The sequence below is a fragment of the Syngnathus scovelli genome, chromosome 14 (genome assembly GCF_024217435.2).
Source record: "Syngnathus scovelli strain Florida chromosome 14, RoL_Ssco_1.2, whole genome shotgun sequence".
Classification (NCBI taxonomy): Eukaryota; Metazoa; Chordata; class Actinopteri; order Syngnathiformes; family Syngnathidae; genus Syngnathus; species Syngnathus scovelli.
The window spans coordinates 57501-60000 of NC_090860.1; positions in this window are offsets into that span (position 1 = coordinate 57501).

A 2500-nucleotide genomic window follows, 5' to 3' on the forward strand; every position below is an offset into this window, starting at 1 on the left:
AAGTGGCCGAAAATAGCCCCCGCCGAGCGGATCGGCTGTTTATAAGCACCGCGGAGGTGGTCGCGGCGCCTCATTCGACTTCCAGCGGCCGGCGAGCTCGCGCACCCGCCCGGCACATCCGGGAGGCCGTGCGCACGAGCCAAGTGGCCGAAAATAGCCCCCGCCGAGCGGATCGGCTGTTTATAAGCACCGCGGAGGTGGTCGCGGCGCCTCATTCGACTTCCAGCGGCCGGCGAGCTCGCGCACCCGCCCGGCACATCCGGGAGGCCGTGCGCACGAGCCAAGTGGCCGAAAATAGCCCCCGCCGAGCGGATCGGCTGTTTATAAGCACCGCGGAGGTGGGCGCGGCGCCTCATTCGACTTCCAGCGGCCGGCGAGCTCGCGCACCCGCCCGGCACATCTGGGAGGCCGTGCGCACGAGCCAAGTGGCCGAAAATAGCCCCCGCCGAGCGGATCGGCTGTTTGTAAGCACCGCGGAGGTGGTCGCGGCGCCTCATTCGACTTCCAGCGGCCGGCGAGCTCGCGCACCCGCCCGGCACATCCGGGAGGCCGTGCGCACGAGCCAAGTGGCCGAAAATAGCCCCCGCCGAGCGGATCGGCTGTTTATAAGCACCGCGGAGGTGGTCGCGGAGCCTCATTCGACTTCCAGCGGCCGGCGAGCTCGCGCACCCGCCCGGCACATCCGGGAGGCCGTGCGCACGAGCCAAGTGGCCGAAAATAGCCCCCGCCGAGCGGATCGGCTGTTTATAAGCACCGCGGAGGTGGTCGCGGCGCCTCATTCGACTTCCAGCGGCCGGCGAGCTCGCGCACCCGCCCGGCACATCCGGGAGGCCGTGCGCACGAGCCAAGTGGCCGAAAATAGCCCCCGCCGAGCGGATCGGCTGTTTATAAGCACCGCGGAGGTGGTCGCGGCGCCTCATTCGACTTCCGGCGGGCGGCGAGCTCGCGCACCCGCCCGGCACATCCGGGAGGCTGTGCGCACGAGCCAAGTGGCCGAAAATAGCCTCCGCCGAGCGGATAGGCTGTTTATAAGCACCGCGGAGGTGGTCGCGGCGCCTCATTCGACTTCCAGCGGCCGGCGAGCTCGCGCACCCGCCCGGCACATCCGGGAGGCCGTGCGCACGAGCCAAGTGGCCGAAAATAGCCCCCGCCGAGCGGATCGGCTGTTTATAAGCACCGCGGAGGTGGTCGCGGCGCCTCATTCGACTTCCAGCGGCCGGCGAGCTCGCGCACCCGCCCGGCACATCCGAGAGGCCGTGCGCACGAGCCAAGTGGCCGAAAATAGCCCCCGCCGAGCGGATCGGCTGTTTATAAGCACCGCGGAGGTGGTCGCGGCGCCTCATTCGACTTCCAGCGGCCGGCGAGCTCGCGCACCCGCCCGGCACATCCGGGAGGCCGTGCGCACGAGCCAAGTGGCCGAAAATAGCCCCCGCCGAGCGGATCGGCTGTTTATAAGCACCGCGGAGGTGGTCGCGGCGCCTCATTCGACTTCCAGCGGCCAGCGAGCTCGTGCACCCGCCCGGCACATCCGGGAGGCCGTGCGCACGAGCCAAGTGGCCGAAAATAGCCCCCGCCGAGCGGATCGGCTGTTTATAAGCACCGCGGAGGTGGTCGCGGCGCCTCATTCGACTTCCAGCGGCCGGCGAGCTCGCGCACCCGCCCGGCACATCCGGGAGGCCGTGCGCACGAGCCAAGTGGCCGAAAATAGCCCCCGCCGAACGGATCGGCTGTTTATAAGCACCGCGGAGGTGGTCGCGGCGCCTCATTCGACTTCCAGCGGCCGGCGAGCTCGCGCACCCGCCCGGCACATCCGGGAGGCCGTGCGCACGAGCCAAGTGGCCGAAAATAGCCCCCGCCGAGCGGATCGGCTGTTTATAAGCACCGCGGAGGTGGTCGCGGCGCCTCATTCGACTTCCGGCGGCCGGCGAGCTCGCGCACCCGCCCGGCACATCCGGGAGGCCGTGCGCACGAGCCAAATGGCCGAAAATAGCCCCCGCCGAGCGGATCGGCTGTTTATAAGCACCGCAGAGGTGGTCGCGGCGCCTCATTCGACTTCCGGCGGGCGGCGAGCTCGCGCACCCGCCCGGCACATCCGGGAGGCCGTGCGCACGAGCCAAGTGGCCGAAAATAGCCCCCGCCGAGCGGATCGGCTGTTTATAAGCACCGCGGAGGTGGTCGCGGCGCCTCATTCGACTTCCAGCGGCCGGCGAGCTCGCGCACCCGCCCGGAACATCCGGGAGGCCGTGCGCACGAGCCAAGTGGCCGAAAATAGCCCCCGCCGAGCGGATCGGCTGTTTATAAGCACCGCGGAGGTGGTCGCGGCGCCTCATTCGACTTCCAGCGGCCGGCGAGCTCGCGCACCCGCCCGGCACATCCGGGAGGCCGTGCGCACGAGCCAAGTGGCCGAAAATAGCCCCCGCCGAGCGGATCGGCATTTTATAAGCACCGCGGAGGTGGTCGCGGCGCCTCATTCGACTTCCAGCGGCCGGCGAGCTCGCGC